The sequence below is a fragment of the Vombatus ursinus genome, unplaced genomic scaffold (genome assembly GCF_900497805.2).
Source record: "Vombatus ursinus unplaced genomic scaffold, bare-nosed wombat genome assembly UNPS02014786.1, whole genome shotgun sequence".
Lineage (NCBI taxonomy): Eukaryota > Metazoa > Chordata > Mammalia > Diprotodontia > Vombatidae > Vombatus > Vombatus ursinus.
In genome coordinates, this window is record NW_020954564.1 from 253,205 (window position 1) to 267,727 (window position 14,523).

Consider the following 14,523-nt stretch of genomic DNA (forward strand, 5'->3'; position numbering starts at 1 on the left):
AAAAGGTCCAGAAGGGACCTTAGCACATAAGAGTGTTAGATCCCGAGGGTCCTGAGAGCGGATCTCTGATCTCTCAGTTGTGTTACTTCTTGGCTGTGATTTTGGGCAAGTAACTTAATCTCCCTGGGTCTCAGTTTCATTATTTGTAAAAATGATAAGGCTGGACTTAGATGACCTCTAAGGCCCCTTCTAGATCTGTTGTAAGAAAATTTAAATAATAAAGATTAATTAAAGGAAAGAAAAAATTTCTGGTAACAGCTCTATTCTTCATGTTACAAATGAGGAGACAGGCCCTGAAAGAGGAAGTAACCTGACCTAGGTCATATAGCAGGTTAAAAGTAAAGTCATTTCGATTCAACAAATATTTATTAAATGCCTAGTGTGTGTAGAGTGATAGATGCCCCATTGTGGAGTATAGATGCCTGACTCTGAATTGCAGAAAGCTACCTTGTCTGGGGAGCCTGTAAATTTTGGCAGGTTCTATAACACTAGACAGTCTGATGGGATATTCTATAGGGGAAGATAAAGTGGATGGCTGTAAGTATGGGGATAGGAATTGGAACAGTGATTTCTTTGGGTATAGGGAGCTCCTGGCTTCCAAAAGCACTGTATCTTCTCTGCAATTTGTCGTCTAAGACAGTATTCTGGGGACAATGAGAGCTTGTGACTTGTCCAGGGTCACACAGCCAATACAGACTTGAAATAAGGTCTTTTTGGCTACACTTTGGGGATCAGGAAAGGAGGCATTTAGAAAGTAGTGTTTGAATTGAGCTTTAAAGGATATTAGGAACTTGAAGAGGCAAGGAGGAATGAAGAGTGAGTGCATTCCAGGGATGGGAGACCACCTGTACAAAGATTTGTAGACTAGAAAGGAGTAATGTATGATAAGGATGGAAAGTTAGGTTGGAGCCAGGTTGTAAAGTACTTTACATGGCCAAAAGGAGTTTAACTCTAGAGGTAATAGGGAGCCTCTAGAGTTTATTGAACAGAAGGATGACATAGGTTGTGTTCTTGAAGAATCACTTTGGCATCTATGTGGAGATGAATTCTTTGGTAGTAGTAATCCATTAATCCAAGGAAAAAAATTTAAATGGCCCTCAGCCCTATGCAGTAGTGGAATGGCAAAAAAAAGGGGGGGCGGAACATAGGGTGGTAAAAACTTAACTGTAGGTTCTCTAAATGTGAGATGCTTGTCTTGTGACTAATAATTTGATCTGTTAGAAGAACTGAACCACATAGATGTCAATATTCTTGAAATCACAGCAAATAAACCAGAATATAACTTTCAGCTAAATGACTTACAGGTTCTCATTTGAGAGGACCCAAAGGACAATGGTGGACCCAAAGGCACATGGTAGATGTAATAGGCCACAGAATATTGCCAATGATGATCTTCACTCAGGAAGTTGTACAGTCAATATCATTGAGAAATGGTATGACCTGAATGAACAGTGTGACCTGGTGGAAAGGGCATGGACATGGAAGATCTGGGCTCAAATGTGACTCTGCCACGGAGAATCCCTCTGACTTTGGACAAATCACTTATGCTCCCTGGGCCTTGTTTTCCTTGTTTTTATAAAATCCAGGGGATTGGACTAGATGACCTCAAAGGTCCCTTCCAACTCTAAATCTAGGATCCTATTATCCTGAATGGCATGTGAGGGTTGGTAGATAAGGTCAGTGCTGCTACCCTCAAAATGGGGGAAAACAAACACAGTTCAGGAACTGGTTCTGCCATGCTTCACCTCTCTCATGCCTCCACTTACCAGACTTCTCACCAGCCTCCTTGCTTACTTTGTAGGTACCCTTCCCCTTTCCAGTTTCCTTTTATGTGTAGTCTTTCCCTCGTTAGAATGTAAACTCCTTGAGGGTAAGGTCTTGTTTATTTATATTTATATTCCCAGTGTTTAGCACTATGACTGGAATGTAGTAAGCACTTAAGAAATTATCTATCTACCTATGTATGTCTATCTATGTATCTATCTATCTATCTATCTGTATTCACTCATGAGGCAGCTAGGTGGTACAGTGGTTAGAAAACTGAACTACAGTCAGGAAGACCTGAGTTCAAATTTGGCCTTAGACAAATATGAGCTATGTGATCCTTGGCAAGTCACTTAACCTCTGCCTCAGTTTTTCCAACTGTAACATGTGGATCATAATAATAAGCACCTGTCTCCTAGGGATATTTTTAGGATCAAATGCGATAATATTTGTAAAGTGCTTAGCATTGTGCCTGACCTACAGTAGGCATTTAATAAATGTTTATTCCCTTTCCTCATCTACGTATTTATCTATCTTTACACAGGCTGTTCCTCATGCTTGGAATGTACTTCCTCCCCACTGCCAACTCTTTGAATCTCTCCCTTCCTTCAAAGCTCAGCCCCAGTTCCACCTCTTACAGGAATCCCATCCTGATTCCTCCTTCCTACCTATCCCTTACTCCCAAAGCTATAGACTGTCATCCTAAAATTACGGTGTATATATCTTATATTTATTTTGCTGTGTCTATTATGTTTCTGTTCAATAGAATTGAAGCTCCATGAAGGCAGGGACTCTTTTGCCTCTGTATTCCTGGTACTTAGCATAGTGCCTGGCACTAGGTAGGCATGTAATACTTGTTAAATGAATGAATGCATGAATCTGTATAATGAGGGGTATGGACTAAATGATCTCTCATATTCCATCCAGCTCTAATTGATTATTTATGATTATATGACAATAAATGCATTTCACAGGATGAGAAAATGAGGAATGTGGCTGTGCTTCTGCCACCCAGATGAAATCGAGGATCTATTGAAGTATTGAGAGAGCCCTGTGCATAGTACTGAACCAGAAACCAAGTTTAGCTAAGATACAGAGACAACCATTTCACTCAGTATTATGTTATAATAAGTACATTAGGTAAGTGCAGACAAAGTTCTAGTTAATCAAGCAAGCATTTATTAATCACCAGCACTGTGCTGGACAGCATTGTACATATGTTGATATTTATGAAGCCCATATATAGCATGTGAAATACACAGGTAAAGTTGTTACCCACTGGAGGGATCAGGAAAGACTCCTTGGGGAAGGTGGTATTTTTATTGGACTTTTAAAGGATGATTAGGAATTAAAGAGGCACCTGATACTGAGTGAAGTGAGCAGAACCAAGAGAACATTGTACACAATAACAACCATATTGTGTGATGGCTAATATTGATAAACTTAACCCTTCCTGGCAATACGAGGATCTAAGACATCTCCAGGGGCCCTGTGATAGAAAATGCTATCTACATCCAAAGAACTATGGAAGTCAAATTACTATTTTTTTTTCTCTTCTGTTGAGTTTTGTTTCCTCTTTCTGATGGTTCTTCCTATTGGTTTTAATTTTTACTTACAACATCACTAATGTGAAAATGTTTAATACGAATGTAAATGTATAGCCTATATCAGATTGTGCGCCGTCTTGGGGGGGATGGTGGGAAGGAAGGGGGAGAAAAATTTTAAACTCAAAAGCATATGGAAGTGATTATTGATAAATCAAAATAAATTAATAAAAAAAATTAAAATTAAAAAAAAAGGAATTAAAGAGGCAGAGGCTAGCCAGGGCAGGAACCCAGGGCTACTTGACTCCTGGCTAAGGGTTTTGTCCTTCATGCCTAGATACCTCATTTCTCCCTCAGTTTGCTCTGTGAAGGTTAACAGGTGAATGCTCACAATGTGTCCAGGGCCAGTATACCTGTAGATTCTTGATTGGTTGGGCCTTGGACCTTTTTTTAAGGGAGAGGATGAAGATTTTCACACCTATCTACCCAAGGGGATCCTGAATGGATGCTATGGGATAGAACAGGGATGGGGATTTGTCCTGTGAAGTTTGAATTCAATCAAAGGGCCAAACTTGAGGACCTAGAGGCCACATGTGGCCTCAAGGCCGAAGGTTCCCCACCCCTGTAGAAGGACTTCAAATGTCACTTTACCCTCAAATCAATTTCCCAGAGCTGCAGCTTCCCCTCCTTGAAATCACACACACACACACACACACACCACACACAACACACACACACCCCAGCTACTGAAATGGTTTGGGAGAGCCCAAGACAACAGAAGCTTTTCATCAGTTAACGTACAGGCTCATTCTCTGGTCACATTTTTACATTCCCCGGTTTTATCTCCTGCATTTTTGGGGCATGACAGGGAGTTTAAATAAAGAGACACTGTTTATCTTTTTGTAGGCTGGGGGCATTCTTGTCTTTCTTCTTGCAGTTGTAGATGATTCAGTGTTTTCAACTCTTTCCAGCCTCCAGCTGACCCCAGTGCAAACTTCTCAGCAAAACATGTCAGAGTGAGATGGGGGCCTGCTCGTAGGGCTGAGGCCTTTGGGAAAGCCCAGATGCTCTAGAGCTTCCTCATCCCCAAACTCTCTTCTGGCCAGAAACTCTGAGGGTCTTCCACCCCCAGATTGATTCTTTTGGGGAGTCAAACCAGGCCATCTTTTGCCTCAATTCTTACCTAGCCTTAATCACTGAATGGGTGTGACTCAGACAAACTGAGACCTGGGAAAGACCTTAACTTATTATAAAGGCCAGGGTCTCCCACTGCATCCTGGGTCATTGCCAGTTGTTCTGACCTATGTCTTGCCACTGTACCCCAATGACTCTGGAGGAGAGAGTGAGTCTGATGTCTTTGCACAGCCCTGCCTCACTTCAATACACTTGCAAGTCAAGACATTACCCTTTGGATGTCATTGGTCCTCTCTGAGAATGAAGGATGAACAACAACAACCCTCAAACTCTACATATCTACCTAAGCTTGGGGATCTGGGGTCATAGAAGAAAGGTTTGGGGGAGGGAAGGGACACTGGGAAGACTAACTGATATCCAACTCTTACACCCTGTTTAGTAAGGCTCCTTCTGATAATAATGTTCTATATTCTAAATTCTGAGTTCCCCTCTGACCTCCAGTCATCGCTGGCTCCAGGAGCAAAGCCTAGGAAAGTGAGTTTCAGCCACTTGCCCACTTTTGGTAAAGCATTTTTCACATTTCACTGACAAGGCAGATGAAGGTCTGAAGTGTGGAGTGGCACCCCCCACATTCACAAAGTCAGTAGATCAGAACCTAGGACATCTGCCTTCTGGTAGAGCAGAACCCCGATTATCATCACTTGATTGCTGGCCCGATATACTGAGGCAACCCTAGGGAACTGAGTCTTTGCCAATAAATGGCCCAGTCCCCAGCTACCCCTCCTGTAAAGCTCAATCATTGTTGGCTCACCCTCCAGAGCAGTCATCCTCAGGGTGGTGTCCTTTCCTCTAGGGCACTAGACATATGTCCCACCTGTCCCTCCTCCAAACATATACATCTTTTAAAGATCAGTATTCTTCTAGTGATGCTGTTCAGCTGCCAGTTATGAAACACCAGTTTCTGAAGAATTAAAAATTTTGAGTCACCCAGAAAGCAACGTAGAAGAACATGGTGGGCAATAGCAGACTGCAGGCTCTTAGAAATGAAGATATACACAGAAGAACATGGAGAAGGTATTGTCAAGAGAGACGGGAGGTGGAGAGACCGGTTAGAAGGCTGTTGTAGTAGTATGAGTGAGAGAGGACAGGGGCCTATACCAGTGAGTAACAGCTGTAGGAATGAAGAGAAGAGGACATATTTGAGAAATGTTGTGAAAGTAGAAAAGACAAAATTTGGTAACAGATTAGATATGTAGAGTGCATATGAGGAGAAGTGGAGGATGGCACTAGGTTATAAGTATGGGTAATTGAAAGGATGGTGAACAGGAGCTCACAACAGAAGAGGAGAGGGTTTGGGGAAATGTTTTTGATATTTTCGGTTTAATATGTCAGTAAGTTGAATAGACATCACCAGAAAGAAATGTATGAGAGCACATGAATAAGAGTTGCATGTTGTTCAGTCACGTCCTGTTCTTTGTGACCCCGTGGGCCACTGAGAGAGAGAGGGAGAGAGAGACATAGGCAGTGTGGTATACAGGATGAACACTGTATTTCAGAGTCAGAAAATCTGAGGTTGAGGCTTGGTCCTACTATATGGCCTTAGGTAAGAAACTACTCAGTTTCCTCATGAGTTTCCTCATCTGTAAAATGGATGAACTGAAGTAGGTGACTGATAGGTTCCTGATCCTGTCTCAAAGTTAGATCTTTACAGACTGAAGGGAGACGAAAGGGACTGCAATGCCCTTCTTTTACAAATGGGGAAACTGAAACTCCAAGATGGAACAGGATTTGCCTAGTGTCACATAGATGGTAAATGGGAGAGCTGTAATTCAAACCCAAGCCTTCTGACTTTAATTCCAATGGGGGGATTCCTTCAGGATTTGAATCCTGGCTGTCTGAAACCCGTTAAGCAATGAGGAAAGGCTCTGTGTGTGTGTGTGTGTGTGTGTGTGTGTGTGTGTGTGTGTAAATAGTACTGGACTTGGAATCAGAATAGACCTAAATTTTAATCAAGGTTTTCTCACCTTATTATCTGTAAGAACTCTGGGAGCCTCAAGTTCACCATCTGAAGGACAGGTATAATAATACTTTTATTCCATCCCTACTGGGGTTGTTTGTCCCGAGGAAAACCCTTTGTAAATCCTGAAGCACAATAGAAATATGAGCTGTTACTCATTGTGGATGATGTGCTCACATACCAATGCATGTCAACATGTGTGTGCACAGGAGTAGAAGATCCTATGTGTGACTCCAGGCAGATGTGTGCATAGTACTGGATATTTGTATGGTTTGGGGAATTTGCATCTTACTTAAAGCCACCACACTCTCAGCAATCAGTAGGAGATGGAGAATGCTGCCCCTTCTGCCTCCCCCCACCTCCCTGCCCCAACTCCACTTTTCTGCCAGCCCCTGGTCTTGATAACCTTAGAGAGACTATGTCTTTAAGCCTGTGAAGGGGCTATTCAGTGCCCACGTGACTTGCTGTAACACAGCTCTCTATATCCAGCTGTTCCCCAGATGTGCCAACATTTTTAGGGCAGCACATCCTCTTACACCCGCCCAGCAGGCGCCTCAGGGCCTGGGGCCAGCAGCTGACCAACAGAGCTTTGGAGAGAGGCTCCCTGGACCTTGCTCAGTGGCCACCAGGGAGATAGGGGCAGAAACCACTCAGGGGCAGGCTCTTCTTACTGCCCTCCCAATCTACACTCACTCTGCCTGGTGGTATATACAGGGTGTCCCAAATTTCTTAGTGAAGTTTTAAACTTTAATAACTTAAAACCTAAAACTTTATTCACTGAGACTTTTGGAACACCCTATATATATTGGCTATCTGTGTGTATTGTGAGTGATGTATATCTGTGTATTATATACAGTCATCTAGAACTACACTTATTCCCTGACTCCCACAGTCATAGACATCTGCACTCACCCCTTACATAGTTACACACAAGTCACAGAGAATTAGACTCAGCTCTCACACACATATGGAATATAGTTCACTCCCTCCTCACCTCCCTTCCCCACCTCCTTCCCCCCAAGTCATGCAGAACTACACTTAACCTCCAATATGCAGTCACACACACTTAACACTCACCAGCCTGGGCCGGCCCTGATGTTTCTGGAGAGCTTCAGAAGGGACCAGCCGCAGCTCACTTGGTCATGCAGGAATTCACCCACTCCCTGGGTGGGAACTTTGAGTTGCAGGATACTAATTGTCTCCAACTCTAGTGTGGACCTTGGGATATTTGTGTGAAAGATAGCTTGTGTGTGTGTGTGTCTGTGTGTGTCTGTGTGTGTCTGTGTGTGTATGTCTGTGTGTGTGTGTGCTCGCATGCACTCAGTCCAGGTGAATGTGTTTTGGGATGGCAGCATGAGGAAGTAGACAGAGGGTTGGATGGCTGGATACTGGTTCTACCCACCTCCAACACTTCCTGCTTGTGTGATTATGAGCCTCAGTTTTCTCATTTGTAACATGGGTCCACTCACACTTTTAATATCTAGTTCATAGAGTGTTGTTGTAAGGAAAGAAGGAAATGAAGCATTTATTAAGCATCTACTATGTGCCAGGCACTATAGTAAGTGCTTTACAAATATCTCATTTGATTCTCACAACAACCCTGGGAGGCAGGTGCTATTATTGTCTCCATTTTATGGTTGACAAAAGGGGGCAGGGCTGGCTTGTTTGTGTATCATTTTTTTTACTGGCTTTTGCCTTGCTTTGTATCCTTAGCAGTTAGCACAGTGCCTGGCACATAGTAAGCAGTTAATAATTACTTATTGACTTACTGTGTAAAGTTCAGATGTTATACTTTGTAGGGGGTGGTTGGATGTGTAAGTTGTATTTAGGTGTCGACTGGATTTTTTGTGTTCCTACTGTGTGCCTGTTAATAATAAGCCTGTAGCACCTTCATTGAAGGATTGTTGGGAGTCTCGGATTATACTGTTAGGCAAAGTGCTTTGGCAACTTTCAAGTACTGGATAAATCTCAGTTATTATTATGGTGTCCTGTTTGTAGACTGAGTTGGTATATTACTTGTTGGGGATACATGTGTTGGGTATATCTAGTATTTGTGTGACTTTATAGGGTATGTGTTGTATGTGGTGGTAGCATAGTTGTGCTGTGTGTCTAGGGTATATGTGTACATGTTCAATAATAACAGGAAAGAACCTTAGAGGATATCTCATCCAACCTCATGTTAAGAAGAAACTGAGGGGCAAAGTGATTTAAATGATTTATACCCAATCTAGAGTGAGGTATTCTGACTTAGAATCTAATATTACAGAACTTTTCACAACTACTTAGATGGGTTGTATGTGTATGTGAATTGGGCCTTTGCATGCAAAGGCACCCTCATCTCTATTTTAATCTTCTCCCCACCTTGACCCCACCCAACTTCTCCCCTGCTCTATTCCCCTCCCCCCATCTGCCCTGTGGGCCCAAAGGCTGGCCAGGGATCTGACTGGTCCTGGGGAACTTAGGGCCTGATGTCCTCCTCTCCTACTCCAGCTTTAAGACCCACAGCCAAGCTCTCTCTGTGCTTCCCTAGCCCCTAGCTGATCTTCTGGCCTGTGGGGAAAGAGAGCCGAGGAGCCTGGGACCAGAAGCAAACTCCCTCCCCCTCCCCCTCCTCCTCCCCTGGCTGTGTGGCCTGGTAACCCCTCTGCAGGCAGTGGCCCCAGCTGTGCAGAGGTATTGTTGGCCGACACAGGAAGTATTGATAGCCTCGGCAGCTGAACAAAGCCAGGGGGAGGTTGGGCTGGGGAGTCCTAGACAGCCGGGCTCCAGCCTGGCCCTCCCTCCCACAAGCCCCTGCACTGATCTCCCATTGTTCTTCTTAGGCCCTCCCTAATGGCCCAGCAGACCAGGCCCAGCCTCTGCTTTTACAAATGATGAGGCAGCGACCAGATGGGTAGCATACCCCTTTTAACCCAGCCTCTCTCCCCTAGTTCCAGTTTCCTCATTTTCAGTAAATAGGGCATCCGAACATAGGATGTAAGAGTGAGAAGGAACCTTAGAACCTAGCAGGTCAGCAGGGAGGGACCTTAGAATATGGAATGTTAGAATGGGGAGTGAGTCTGGAAGCCTCTGGAGCCATGAAAAGGGTCAAGGGGTCTGGGTTCAAGTTCTGGCTCTCCCTATCACTCACTGTGTTTTCTTGGGCAAAGTCACTTCCTTTCCCTCCACATATTTTTCCTCTTCCTGTAAAATGACAGGATTGAATAAGTTGCCCCTCCTAGATCTGCTATTCTGAAATAATTCTCCTTCCCAGAGCTCTTTTCCTTCCAGCCTCCTCCACCTCCCACCTGGCTCCCAGCCCCTGGCCTATCCCTCCAGAGCTTCAAGATACAGCCTCCTCCACTGGCCTGATTCACAGGCCTCCCCACACCTGGCTTCCACCTGCCCTGGGGGCTCTAGAAATCTGGGGAACTGGATGATTCTGCTGCTCTCACCAGCACCACCCATGTCCCTGCCTCAGGCTAGCACCCCTCTGGGACCAGCCCACACCCTCTTCTCCTCCCCTCCCCAGCCACCCCCACTGTCCCTGCTCTTCCAGGTCACACCTCAACCTCACTACACCCTCTCCCCACAGTGCCAACACACCCCTGTCACCATGACTTCTCTTCCTTCTTGGCCACAAACATATACACAGACAGACATACACATGCTCTAAGGCAGAGGGGGAGGGTGCTGCTGTTGGCCAATCCCCCTTTACACATGTGTCCTGGACTCATACAGTGTCAGAGTTGGAGTGGACCTTAGAACATGGAGTGTCAGAGATGAAAAGAACTTACCATAAAGTCTAAGTCATTTGTTTTACAGGTAGGGAAACTGAGTCCCAATGTTGTAGAGCGAGTTGGTAGGAGAACTTAGGCTAGAATGTGGCCTCCTAAATCCCTGGAGTCAGAAAGATCTGAGTTCAAATCTGGTCTGAGACACTAGTAGTATGACCCTGGGCAAGTCACTGAACCCTGTTTGCCTCAGTTCGTCATCTGTAAAATGATCTGGAAAAGGAAATGGCAAACCCACTCCAGTATTTCTGCCAAGAAAATCCCAAGAAGTCATGTCCCAACTGAAAGAACTGAACAACAAATAATAAAATCCCAGCCTCATGTTCCTTCCATTACCCCAAGCTGCCTGTGGTGTATACTGATGTGCACATTTACTCACACACGTTTGCACATGAAAGTCACTGAGTGCTCTACTTTCATCAAGAAGCAAAGCTGGGAGTGGGGCTGTGGGGAAAGGAGGCATAGAGGTGGGTGGGTGACATGCCATATCTCTGGGCATGTCAGGTTGTAAGCTCCCTCCAGGGAAGCCTCCTGGACAGGGTTGGAGAGCAGGAGCCTTCTTCATTACCCAATTCCTCCTCACCCAGAAGAGCAGCCAGTCCTACCCTGGCCCAGGGCTGGGGGCGGAGCTGGGCCAAGCAGGTGTGCAGAGGGATGGACCCATTTGCTGCCTTGGGCCAGGCTAGGGGAATGCCAGAGGAGAGTTAGACCCACTTCCTGAAGGTTATTTGGCCTAGCTACCCTTTCCCTGCAGCCCCTCCTTGACCCCTCCTCTTTTATCTCCAGCACTCCCTCATCACACCTACTCTTCCTCTTTCCTTCTCTCGCTTTTTCCCTGTCTCCCTCCTCTCTCCTTTTTCTCTTTACTCCTTTCCTCCATTTCTCCCCATTATTCTTTCCCTACTTCTTTCTCCCTTCCTTCTTTCTAATTCTACCTGCCTCACTTGTCTGGAGGGTAAGGTAACCAATTCAGTTCCCACTTAGCCCCTTGGTCTTGAGGGTTCCTGGAGAGCCAGGCCCCCCTCCAACCAGCAAACTACAGTATTCTCCTTTAGGATTCTTAATTCTGCTTTCTCCCTACTGCTTCAGATTCATTTTACTGAGACATTGGAGATCTCTGAGAAATGATGCCCTCACCACTGTGAAAACCCCAACCCTTGGTGGTATTCATACCTGCTTTGCCCTTCTCAGGACCCTGGTGTGCCCCCTTTACTCCTAGGAGGCTGAGATACTGGGCACTCCTAGGTAGCCTCAGGGGGGAGGGAGGAATGATTTTTTTTTTCCCCAGAGCAATTCCCCTTCCTTTCATGAACATCTGGATGCGAACATCTGGTTGGAGCTATATTCCTGCCTGGGGCCTGGCCCCCTGCACCCATCTGCTGGCCCCAGCCCATCTGTCCGCACCATTCCCAGGGGCTGTTCCCAGGGTGAGCAGCCCTGGTGACTATTCTCAGTCTCCAGCCCCAACCCCCTAGCCTGGGCAGCACAGAGTGGGTGCCCCTCCCGTTCCCACGAGCTGGGAAGCAGCAGCAAGTGGGCCCCATCTGCTGTCCAATGGGCGGGGGCTGGCCTTCTTTTGAGGTTGGTTAGGCAGGGAGATTGTACATAGGAATGTCTTTCAGTGTAGGATAAGCTAAGAGGAAAGGAGGGGGAAGGGGACTAAACAACTGAAGTCCTAGCTCAGCTCAGGCTCCACTTAGCTTTCCCTGGGTCTGAGTCCTCTGGAAGCTCTCATTAGCCCAAGGTCAAAGCTCATGACCCTGAGGCCACAGGTCATCCCCTTAGGGGCCCTCTCCCCACTGGGATCAATTTGCCAGCCCGGGAGCCATCCTCTCCTTAACTCCCAGGAGGTTCCTTAGGAAGGGTCCCTGTTACAAAACAGTAGTATAGGAACTGAGAGGATATCTCTTGCCTAAACTCCTCATTTTACAGATGAGGCAACTGAGGGCTAGAGAGAGTAGCAGGGGACTTGCCCAAGGTCACACAAGGTCACCGTGCTGACAGAACCAGCACCAGCTCCCAAGTCTCCTGATACCCAGCCAAAGTGGGTTTGCATATGCTTCTCTCATCTTGGGGTGGTGGTGTGGGATTGGAGAGTAAGAACCAAGGGGGATCATGGGACAGTACAAAGAAAACACTCAGCTCCCTTTCCTAGTCGGGGGTCTCTAAACCAGGATCCTGAACCTAGGTCTGCAATTCCAAGTCTGGGTTGGGTTTGCTAGAGCAGAGGAGGGGCGAGATTAATGAGGAAAGAAGGGAGGAATCTAATCCTGCCATAGGGTCTAGAATCTCTGTCTGTTCCAGGTCCTCCCACCCCACCTCTCTCCCTGGGGGGCTTCAAAGCCAGTGCAAGTCAGGAGGCCAGCAGGAGAAAGGGGCTGGGGCTGGGGAGAGCATTGAATTCCCTTTGCTCTCCATTATTCTCCGTGGGATAATCAAACAGGTGGTTGTACTTTGGGGGCCATTGTGTGGCAAAGGGTGGAAGGGGGGCGCGGTGGATGGCAGGATCCCTGCTCCTTCTCTGAAGCTCCGACTGGCCCAGGCTTTGGTGTCTCTGGCCAAGACAAATGCCTTCATTACCATGTGAATTCTGGGAAAGGGGAGGCCAGACCGGTAACACTGTCCCAGCCATATGGTGCTGTGGCTGGGGCTAAGCTGGGCGGGGGGCACAGGCTGAGTAGCCCCTTTGAGTGGCTGGGAGCCGCTTTCCCGAAATCAAAGGGGTCTGGCTGGGACAACAGAGGGTTCCCAGGGCCCAGCAGACCACACAGGGACGCTGGGGCACAGCTTGCTCAACTCAGGGCTCAGGTCCTTTGAGAACCCTAGAGGGAAGGGAGGCTCTGCTCCCCAACTCTAGGGTTGCCCTGGGGTCTGGGGGAGACAGGTCACTCTGCAGGGCTTAGGAAGTGAGGAAGTAGGGAACAGCTGGGAGGGCAGGAAACAAAGAGACAGCCACAGAGATAGCTAGAGAGAAATGAGACCGAGACAGTGATTAAAGACTGATAGGAAGAGTCATGGGGAGATAAAAACAGACAGATGAGAAAAAAATCATCTGAGGGACAGACAAAAAGAGAGGCACAGATACAGAAGCAAACGGAAGGAGACACAGAGATGAAGCCACAAATATACAGTGAGAAACACAGCAAGGTCTCAGTTTCCTCATCTGCAAAATCAGGCTGCCCTCCCCTTAAGCCTTGGCCTTTGATTTCTGGCATGGAACTGCTGCTCTTACTGTTTATTTCTCAGCCAAGAGCCTATAGTGTCTTACTTCAGTGATAATAATAATAATAACAATAACAATAAGAAGAGCTAACATTTGTTTAATGCTATATGCCAGGCACCGTGCTAAGCAGTTTACAATTATTACCTCATTTGATTCTCGTGACGGATGTGGGAGGAAGGTGCTATTTTACAGATGATAAAACTGAGGCAAGTAGAAGTCAAGTGACTTGTTCTAAGTCACACAGCTATTAAGTATCTGAGGCTGGATTTGAACTCAGATCTTCCTTATTCAAGTCCTAGTGCTCTGACCACTGTGCCATCTAACTACTTATTACCCCTTATGCCTGCCGCTGATAGGAACCAGCTCCTAGGAACAGCTGATTGTTAATTTTTTTTTTTTTTTGGCTTTTTGGTGAGGCAATCGAGGTTAAGTGACTTGCCCAGGGTCACATAGCTAGTAAGTGTCAAGTGTCTGAGGCCAGATTTGAACCTAGGTCCTCCTAACTCCAAGGCCAGAGCTCTATCCACTGCCACCTAGCTTGTTAAATTTTGTTTGTTAAATTGATTTCTAAATTTTTAGGGTGAGCATTTATGCCTTGGAAATCTGCAAACACTACAAATCAGGGCTTAATTTATTGTTTTGATTAGCTAGACTTAAAGTGAAAGAGAAAATGTTAATAATGCAGGTTAAATTGAAAAGTGTCTTATATACTTTTTTTTGGTGAGCCTATTGTTAAACACTTACTAGCATACCATTGCTTGTGACTCTGTCACAACTGTGTCTCATACATCACAAATGGTCCTTATGTTTCAAGCTCTTTAAGCTTCACAATTAGGGACTCTCTCCTCCAGGGAGTTTTCCCTGGCTACCATAGCCCACAAGGAGGCTGGCTCTCTTTCTGATGTCCTATAGCCCTGACCCACTGTCTGAACCTCACATTCTGGTCTATCTTGATTTGTTTCTGTGTGTCTCTCAAGCTACCCAAAGAGCTCCCCTAGCCAGGGAGCTGACCCCCTCCTCTGACATCCTCCACAATGGTGAACACAGGGGTTAGGCCACAGAATCAAT